Here is a 10,454-nt window from a genome sequence, read left to right as displayed (position 1 = left end):
GTCCATGCACGACAATGTCACGTGCCTTTCACAACTGGAAGTAAGTTCAGAATGCAGGTACGGCTGAATGTTCAGAGGAGCACCACACTCCTTCACCGACTTGCCAGCCCAGGGCTTCAACTGCCTAAGAAACGTGTATCCTAGTGCAACCCCTGAGAAGAAGACGAGACTGTATGTTATTTTAGACAACCAAAGCAATGTATTACTGACTTGTTCCCCATTTTTTTGATATCTTCAGTCAGAGTGGTGAAGTGCTCCCATATACATTAAAAACCATGCTCCAGCACAGTTGACAGAATGGGAAGAGGACCCACAGCTTTGTCATTGAGGAAAAGGTGTCCATGCCACTGCCAGTTCTTACTGAATGTAATTAAATTCCAGATAACAGGAAATACCAACACCAGAAGCTGCCATTGCTCACCGTCATCTAGCCCTTAAGCTAGTTGATCCAGCAGCAGATGTCTAGATGGCCTAGATCTTAATAACTGCCTTGTAGGTGTACTTTTGGGCTTCAGAGGCGAGCCTTATGCTGTGATGGGCGATGTGGAGCAAATGTTTCACAGCTTTAGAGTCAGAGAGGACCATCGTGATTACCTCCGCTTCCTGTGGTTCCATGAGCGCAACCTGAATAGAGAAAAGGAAGAGCTTCGCATGACTGTTCATGTGTTTGGAAATTGTCCATCACAAACAGTGGCCATCTACGGGCTCAAGAGAACAGCCACAGAAGGAGGAATTAAATATGGAGGTCATGTGAAGGAATTTGCTGACCAGCACTTCTATGTTAAAGATGGATTAAAATCTTTCGCCTCAGAAGTCCAACCAATTGATGTGATCCAAAGGTCACAAAAAATACTTGGTCAATCCAACATCCGCCTCCACAAGATTGCTTCAAACGGTCCCATTGTTGCCAGTGCCTTTCCTCATGAAGACCTAGCTACAGGTCTGCAGGGACTTGAACTGGAGAAACATTCATTACCAGTGCAACGGACTGGGTTGGGATCTGTCTACAAATCATTTCTCATTTCAAGTTGAGATAAGCGACAAACCTTTCACCAACCGTGGAGTGTTATCAGTAATCAGCAGCTTATGCGACCCACATGGCTTTGCAGTTCCAATCAACATTGAAAGACGCTCCATCCTGATTGAGATTTTTACGAAGACCAGTGAGAGGGACACACAGTTGCCAGAAGAGAAACAAGAAGTATGGGAAAGATGGAAAGACTTCTTGAAACACCTACAGCGACTCAAGATCCCTCGCATGTACACCACCATCCCATTGTCCGAACCTCAGAGAAAGGCACATTTTCTGCGATGCTGCCATGAAGGTTGTTGGAGCTGTAGCTTACCTGAAGCTCACAGACATAAATGGACTCAGCGAGGTAGGATTTCTAATGGGAAAGACCAGGCTTGCACCAAAACCAGACATCTCTATTCTCAGATTAGAACTTGGTGCTTCTGTGCTGGCCACAGAGGTGGAAGAGCTTCTTCAGCAAGAGCTTGACAATGCAATAGAGGAAATAAGCTTCTACACAGACTCAAAAGTAGTGCTTACATCTTCAAAGAAAAGAGACGCTTGGATGTGTACGTGCACAACCGTGTGCAGCACATTTGCTGTTCGACCCAGGCTCATCAGTGGCACTACGTGCCTACTCACCAAAACCCATATGACCATGCCACCAGAGCACTACATGCTGAACATCTGTCTGACTCCACATGGCTTCATGGACCCACCTTCCTAGCTGACCCTAGCCACAAGAATCCTTTGAACTCATAAACCCTGAAAGCAACACTGTACTCCAAGATTCTTTCCTATGCCACTTCCCTATCAAGAAGCAAGCTTGGAAACAAAATATTCAAAAGATTCTCTATTTGGAAAAACATGATGAAGGCCATTGCCAGGCTGCAACACATCACCACAAGACTAGAAAAAGTAATTTCTCGATAAATTGCTTGGGAGAGCTGTTCTGTTGCCGAAAAGATGCCAAACGCTGATTAAGCTGCTGACGTCAAAAGGTTGACTACGACAAAACCATGACGACGACAGAACGTTGAAAAAGATTAAAACGATGAAAGTGATTAAAAAAAAGATGTCAAAGATTAAAAAGTGCATTGTTGACAATCATGAAAAAAAGCTGACTAGCTTTTTAATTTGAAAGGATTTGAAGGAAGTATTAAGTTAAGTAATTAATTGTTTAACTGTGTATTAGTTTAATAACTATTCATAATTAACCAGTCAGAAACAAAAATCTTAATGAATTGCATTGATGCATTTATTTCGAAAGGATTTAGAGGTAGTGTGTGAGTGATTACTAAACTATAAAATAGTCATAATTTATCATTCAAAAGCAAAAATCAGAATCAGAATTAGAATCAGAAAAGCTTTATTGCCAGGTCCTTCAGAGCGCACTTTACAGAACGAGGAATTTGATTTGGTGTTGGCAGGTAGTGCATCTCAGCATAAAAAAAGTACAAACAGTACAACATACAACACGACATGGTGACAGTACAACATACAACTTGACATGGTAACAGTACAACATACAACATGACATGGTGACAGTATAACATACAACGTGACAAGGTATTTAAATAGTGCAATTAAGGATAAATTAAAATGACTGCTGGGGGGAGTTGGGGCACTGTTCAACAGACTGACTGCAGTTGAGAAGAAGCTGTTTTTGTGGCGCGAGGTCCTGGTCCTGATGGACCGGGGCCTCTGGCCAGAGGGGGGGGGGGGGGGGGGGCTGAAAGTGTTCATGTCCTGGGTGAGAGGGGTCGGCTACAATCCTGGCTGCCCGTCTCCGGGTTCTAGAGATGCGGAAGGACTCCACAGAGGTCATTGTGGTGTCACAGAGGATGACAGGGGGGAGGGGGGCTGGGTCCTTCATGAAGTCCACTGTCATGTCCACTGTCTTAAGAGCATTGAGCTACAGGTTGTTAGTGCTGCACCATGACACTAGACTGGCTATCTCTCATCTGTAGGCCGTCAGATGAGGCCGATGAGTGTGGTGTAGTCAGCAAACTTCAGGAGTTTGACAGACTGGTGTCCAGATGTGCAGCCGTTTGTGTACAGGGAGAATAACAGGGGTGAAAGGACACAGCCCTGGGGGGATAGATCGGTGCTGGTGGTCTGGGTACCGGAGACAAGCTTCCCCAGCCTCACATACTGCTGTCTGTCCGTGTCAGACAGTGTCCGGGCTCGCAGCTTTGCGGGGGTTCAGTCGTTTAAAGAGTTTGTTTACATTTCCATCCTTGATGGATAGGGGGGTGGGGGGGTAGGGGACACTGAGGTGTGAAGCTCTGTGGACGGATCAGGTGAGGCTGTGGGGGGAAGGGTTGTTGCTGGACAATGGCTGGGGGGGGGGGGTGTTAGGACTGCCTGCTGCCTGCTCAAAGCAGCAGTAGAATGTATTTAGGTCGTTGGCCAGACGCAGGTCATTCAGACAGTAGGGGGCTCTGGGCTTGTAGTTGGTGATTGTCTTGAGCCCTTTCCCGATAGAGGTAGAGTCGTTGGCTGAGAATTGTTGTTCCATTCTCTTACCATGGGCTGATTTCGCTTTTCTCACCTCCTTGCTAAATCTGTGCATTGGCCTCTTTGTATTTGTCTCTTTCCCCACTTCTGAATGCCGCTTCTTTCTCTGACCTGCAGTGCGGGGAACGGCACAATAAGCACCAATGATGGTGGCGGTGCAGTGATCCAGTACCTTTCCCTCTCTGGTCGGACATTTGATGAACTGTTTGTATTTGGGGAGTTCAGAGGCTGGCTTTATTAAAATCTCCCAAGATGATGACTCAGGCGTCTAGGTCTGTCCATTCTACGCTCAGATTCTCCTCAGCCAGCACTCGCTGGGTAGCGCGCGTCGCCCTGTGGTGGGATGTAAACGCAGACAAGGAAGAATGAGCAACACGGTCAGTTGTTCGTTTTCTTGCAAAGTGAGCGCACGTTGGAGATGAATATCCCAGGCAGCGCAGTGTGTAATCCACGCCGGCAAGCGAACTGTGCGTGTGGGTCCTTCACTGTGAACCCTGACACCTCCTGCTTCAGAGTTCTTAACTGAATTCTCTGAATTCTTATCTGACTTAGTTCTTAGCACAGATAAAGTCATTGTAGTGGGAGACTTTAACATTCATGTAGATGTTGACAGTAACTGTCTCAGCACTGCTTTTAACTCCTAATAGACACTTTTATTGGTTTTACTCAGCAAGTTAATGAAGCCACTCACCGTTTTAACCATACCCTTGATCTTGTCATGACATATAGAGTTGAAATTAATAATTTAATAGTTCTTTCCCAAAACCCTCTGTTATCTGACCATTTCTTATTAACTTTTGAATTTTCCATAATTGACTTTACAGCAGCTGGAAAGAAATCTATAGCAGATGTTTATCGCTGTTGCGTTGACAGAGTCATAGCTGTGTTGAGCGTACTATCCCCTTAAATCTCAGCAGCAATGACTTTATGAACTACTCACCATTAGAGAAGACATTCAGCAGCGACTTCCTCCAAATGACAGAAAGCACTGTCTAGACCCATCAACTTCAAATTTACCAAGTCCTCTGTCTTACCTACTGTAGACAGCTTTTCCCCCATAACACATATGGATTTAACTTAATTAACTCTTCCAAGTCATCCACTTGTCTTTTAGATCCAATCCCAACCAGATTACTCAAAGAAGTTCTACCTTTGTCCTGTAAGATCTTAGTGCTGCATCCCACAAAGGAAGAGCACTGGGGTCCTATTTAAATCCTATTTGTTGAACAGATTCCAGTTTGTTCACGTTAATGACAAATTCTCCACATGCACAACGATTAGCTTTGGAGTACCGAAGGTTTCTGTGCTTGGTCCCTTGAGATTATTAAGAAGCATTCTATAAGTTTTCATTGTCCTGCAGATGATACTATATAGCTATATATGTCTTTGGAACCAAATAACCGGATCAACTAGTCAAAATTCAAAGTTGTTTAAAAGACATCAAATCCTGGATGTCTTAAACATCCTTCAACTAAATTCAGATAAAACTGAAATTCTTATTGTTGGGCCTAAAAATCAGAGAGAGAGACACTATTGAGTCAGATAACCACACTGGATGGCATAACATTAGCTTCAGATTCTACTGTATGGCACCTTGACTTAATTTATACACTGAGCTCCTCTGTTTCCTTTAAACTCATCTGTCCAATAACCTCCCATCATTGTTCCATGTGTAACAGTCTCTTTCTCTTCAGTAGTTGTGCTTATCTCCTGCTCCCCCCCCCCCCCACTCTGTCCTCACCTACAGGTATCATGGGACTCAGAGCTATGTGTCTGTGATGGGCAGCTGCGGATCCAACCATCCTGCCTTTGTCCAGTCCCTGGACCAAAAGTCTTGCCTGTGTCCAGTCTCTGGTCCAACCATCCTGCCAGTGGTTTTATGTTAATAACATAATTTTATGAATCCCACAGCTTCAATGAACTGGTGTGAGTTTTATGTTTGAGGACTAAAGAGTGTAGCCACAGTCGCCATTTCAAAATGTGTCTCCTGCGTTTTTTTCCCAGACATCTGCTGAAAATTATCATTAGAGTCTATTAGAGAAAATCAGCATCTGTCTGTGCTTTAAGGCCAAAAGCAACTAAAGTGTAGATCTGATGGCTTAGACAGTCATACTTGTCTTGACAAAAAATTACGTTGATAGAGTTGAAAACGTGGCTGTAGTGATGACAGAAGTTCTTTTAAAAGGATATGGAGGAAGTGTGCGCCTAATTACTGAACTGTAAAATAGGCATATAATAAAGTCTTAATAAACCAGTTGAAAGCAGAAATTTTGCTATATAAAGCTGAAGATCTGAATTTGATTTGATTTTGAAAAGTGTGTGTGGTTAATTGCTAAAGTGTAAAACAGTGTGAATGACTAGTTACAGATGACCCTTTTATAATATAGCTGAAAGTTGCTGATATATTAAACATGTAACTCAATTAATGTGAAAGAAATCAATGTAGCCATATTAAGAACTGAATGCATAAACATGCTTCCAATAGGTATTAAAACCAGATCTCCTACTCCCGAGTCAAGGACTGTAATAGGAAAATTGTGCCTTTTTGCTTTTTCTTATCTAACACAGTCGTCATGTGCTGGTAAGATGCAATACTGAACTGAACATTCTTACACAAACAACAATCTCTTGCGCCCTGTCGTACATCAAGTTTAAACATCTGATGTTCCATTTGACTGACTAATAGTTTATGAGATTTGTCTTTTACACCCGTTCTCTGGCTCCTTCCTATCTGACTCCACACCAGACCCAAGCCATCACTCCTTCCTTTGAATAACAAGACACGATGATGCAGAAGTGAGAATGTAAACATTCTTACTCACAGTGAGATAAGGTGGCACAAACAATTCTATTGGTGCAGAGAGACATTCCACCAGAGCCAGAGAAAGGGGTTAAAAGGCAGAAACAACCAGAGGATCGTGGGCTCTTTGCATCACACCTTCGAGGTGTGTGCACTGATCTCCCCAGCTGACTTTTGGTTTGTTGATGTGCACAATCAACATCCATGCTTTTGATTTGCTTTCCCCATTATTTTTTGTCCTTTATTTTTATAATAAATCACACAAAAGACAAACATTGACAACCATTATACCATTGAGCCACAGGATATGAGTGGTGGATGACGAAAAAGCTGAAGTTGAAAGATTTTCTACGAAAGCTTATGATTTTGCCTTATGCAGTATTTCTGAAAGGATTTGGGGGATTTGTGTGCTTAACTGGTAAAGTTAGAACAGTACCAGTAACTATCCAGTGAAAAGCAGAAAACATGCTAATAAGCAACTGGATTGCTTTTATTGTAAAACAATTTTGAGAGAGGGAGTGTGGGTTTTTATTATACTGTAAAATATTCTAATTAAGCATTTGTAATTAATGAGTTGAAACAAGTATTCTGACAAGGTTGACATTGTTCAAAATATTGTAATTAAAATATATAATTAGTCTCTTATTTAAACATGAAGAGCCTAATCCAACTAGTGTTCATTATTCATTGCAATGGTCACTCCTATTAACACCAGTTCCTGTTATGGTGCATCACCCACAATTCATTGTTCTTAAATTTGCATTAATTGTTGAATGCAGCTAATTGGATCTGCAAAACAAAATGTGCATGCCAATGACTGAAGCCAGTGAGCCACAGGATATCAGCTGAAAGAGGGCGTAGCTGAAGAGCTGTCTCCACATGGAGAGATATGTGTGTGAATTTAACAAATTTATTGGTTCAAACAAAGGCTTGAGAGTTGCAACAGTCTCAATGTGTAAACCTAATCAACATTAGGAGAACATTTTAATAGAAAATCATGCATCAATCATTGCAATTTCAAATTTATCATATTGTAGTGGCCCACAGTGGTTAGTCCCGCCCTGAGCCACAAAGGCTTATGGGTAAAACAACCGTTCTTGTGTTTGTAGTGTTATAGTTAAAGTTAGAATTAAAAAAATTAATAACTTTGGGAAATTAATTTATCCTTTTGTTCATTTATGGTTGTAATGTGTTCTTTTTGTTTTTGCTTTTGTTTTTGTGTGGCAAACCATGAGTGAGGAGAGTCTGTGTGGGAGTGACTCTCAGTGAGCAGTGATTTTTTGGGTGTGTGAAAAATAATTGAGATTTGCTGTTTACTGAAGGAGCAGCCCAAGAGAGGGTTATCTACACATGCCAGTCTTGAATTTTGCAGTTGAACAAGACATACACCTATAGTTAAGCATAGATTAACTCTTTGTTCAATCAGTCTAGAAAGACTGTTTGATTGCTTTATGTTGCTGCAATGTAGAAAATGCAAACCTATGTGAATAATTTAAAACAATCATGCATCATTTTCTGCTGCAGCTGCACCGTTGTCATGGAACAGGCAAGAACCTCCACTGATGAGCACAAAGAGCTGGAATGAGGCTGATTTCCACCCCAGCTTAACAAGCTTATTACGCCAAAACCATAATGGTTATCGCAAAAATAACTTTATGAATCCGCTTCAATGAAAGCTTCAATGAGCAAGTGGTGTGAGTTTTATGCTTGAGGAGTGAAAATTGTGGCCACAGTCTCAATTTAAAAATGCCTGTCCCTCTGTGATTTTACCCAGAAGTCAGAGAACATTTTCCATTGGAGTGAATGAGAAGTTTTTTGGAACTGTGTTCGCTTTCAGGCACATACAGACTAAAGTACAGTTTTGATGGCTTAGCCAGGCACATCATTGGAAAGAAGACAAGTGTGACTACAAACAAGTGAAGAAAATACGTTGATAGAGTGAAGACTGTGGCTATAGGGACAAGTTAAAGAGAAAAGTTCTAGCGTAAGAGAGCGCCTCTTCACACTCTAGCTGTGACATCACCCACTCAATCAGGCAACACACGCAGCACACTAATGGAAAAGCTGAAAATTTCTCAAAAGCCACCTTGTATTTAAACTGCTATAACTTAAAAGTGATAAAGATATTAAAAAAACGAACAAGAGATTAATATTTGAATAGTATTTTGTAGTTCAAATTGTGTCTGTATCTTAAAGTGTGTGGAAGAAGTTAAGGTGCCCCAAGCTGCATAGTACCACATCAAACACAGTCCTTCAGCCTCACAAACTGTGGCCTGTCTGTGAGGTAGTTGATGGTCCAAGCAGCCAGATGTTGGTCTACACCTGCCACCGCCAGCTTCCTCCAGCAATGATGGCTGGAGGGTGTTAAAGGCACTGGAGAAGTCAAAAACAACTAGAAAAAGTAATTTCTCGAGAAATTACGTGGGAGAGCTGATCTGCTGCCGCAACGATGACAAACGCTGATTAAGCTGCTGACATCAAAAAGTTGACTTCGTCCAAAAGTTGACTACGGCAAAACGATGAAAACGAGAAAACGAGAAAACGATGACAAAGATTAAAACGATGACAAAAGATGGCGATTAAAAAGATGATGATTAAGATGACCAAGGTCATACTATGACAATATTAAAAAGATGACAATGATTCAAAAGTTGACCAAGGTTAAAAGATGTCAAAGATTAAAAAGTTGACCAGAGTGCATTGTTGACAATCATAAATAAGCTGACTATCTTTTTGATTTGAAGAAAGTATTTGTAAATAATTACCTAACTGTGTAATAGTTTAATAACTAGTAGAAATTTACCAGTCAGAAACGAAAATCTTGCCATTTAAGGTAATAAATTACATTGGTGCTTTTATTTTGAAAGGATTTAGAGGTTGTGTGTGGGCAATTACTAAACTATAAAATAGTCATTAGATGGTCATAATTTATTATTCAATAGCAAGAATAGCCCTATTAAAGCAAAAGATTTAGATTTAGCCCTTTCAGAATAAAAGCACCCTAATAAGTTTGAGTGGCTATTTACTGAACTCTAAAGTAGTCTCATTAACGATTAATTAGTATTCAGAACCACAAACTTTCTAATCAATCTTGCCATTAAAGGTAATAAATTGTACTTGGTGCTTTTATTTTGAAAGGATTTAGAGGAAATGTGTGGGGGAAATAGTGTAACTGTCAATTAGTCTTTAAATAATCATAATTACCCATTCAAAGGCAAAAACAGTGCAGTTAAAGCGAATAATTGGCATTGGTGCTTTTATTTTGAAAGGATGTAGAGGAAGCATGTGTGGTAATTACTAAACTGTTAATCTATTTTTAAACAGTCATAATTACCCATCTAAAAGCAGAAATATTGCTATTAAAGCTAATTATTTGGCTTGGTGCTTTTATTTTGAAAGGATTTAGAGTCCCAAGGCTTCAATGAGCAAATGGTGTGAATTTTATGTTTAAGGACAAAAGCTTGTAGCCACAGTGGCAATTTCAAAATATGTCTCCTCTGTTTTTCTCCCCAGACGTCTGCCGAAAATTATCATTAGAGTCTATGGGAGAATTTCAGGATGTCTCTGCGCTTTGAGGTTGATAGCAACTAAAGTATAGGTCTGGGTGTATATCCAGACACATCATTAGAAAGAAGACAATTATGACTACGATTTAGTGAAGTAATTACGTTGATAGAGTAAAAATTGTGGCTGTAGTGACAAGTTAAAGACAGAAGTTCTGTCTTAAAAAAGCGCACCTTCTCACTGTAGCTGTGACATCACGCACTCTAGCAGATGCAATACGCACTAATGGAAAAGCTGAAAATTTAACAAAAACCACACGATATTTAAACGCTCCCAAGTCGAAAAGTATAGAAGATACGAAGATGCTGATTTACACTGATAAAGTTGAAAGATGATAGACGGTTTTGAAGTTGAAATGACGTTTCTACGCCAAAGTATGACGATGATAGACGCTGATGAAAAGAGGAAAGTTGACAAAAAGTTGAACGATGATTCCCATAGACGAGCATTATAAAAAAAACGACGGAAAAAGTTGAATAACGTTAAAAGTTGAAAATCTGAAAATGTGAAAAGTAATAGCCCCCATCTCCTAAAGACGACACACGTTTAGAAAGTTGA

Source organism: Betta splendens, chromosome 19 (assembly GCF_900634795.4).
Source record: "Betta splendens chromosome 19, fBetSpl5.4, whole genome shotgun sequence".
NCBI lineage: Eukaryota > Metazoa > Chordata > Actinopteri > Anabantiformes > Osphronemidae > Betta > Betta splendens.
The sequence above is the reverse complement of the archived record's forward strand: the minus strand, read 5'-3'. Positions refer to the sequence as shown.